The sequence below is a fragment of the Eufriesea mexicana genome, unplaced genomic scaffold (assembly GCF_001483705.2).
Source record: "Eufriesea mexicana isolate 0111107269 unplaced genomic scaffold, ASM148370v2 scaffold2438, whole genome shotgun sequence".
Classification (NCBI taxonomy): domain Eukaryota; kingdom Metazoa; phylum Arthropoda; class Insecta; order Hymenoptera; family Apidae; genus Eufriesea; species Eufriesea mexicana.
Window position 1 is genome coordinate 587,133 of NW_016910515.1, and position 452 is coordinate 587,584.

Here is a 452-nt window from a genome sequence, read left to right on the forward strand (position 1 = left end):
AAGAGTGTCAAGAGAGCAGTTCGCCTAAAACTAAATTGGATTCTTATCTAATGTTTATATAAACATTTCTTCTCGGAATTTAGATCTTATAAACTATTTATTTACACCTTATATTCTATATAATTCTTATATTCTTTACAATAAAACCTAAATTAAAAGATATTCCAGGTACAGTAATTGATTTAACAGGCGATGTTAAGCCAAGTAAGAAAGGAATAATTGCTTTGATAGATAGATTTGTATATAAACATTCTAAAATCAATGTACATGTAGATAACACACCTCTAAATCTTGCAAATGTTTGAATCCCCAATATTTCCATATAAATTATCCACTATAATAAATGAAGATCCAGAATTGAATAAATCTTGAGCAAAATTGATATACTTAAAAGAAGAGTTGAAACATAAGATAACTTTAAAATGTAATGAATAATGGAAACAAAGAGAACA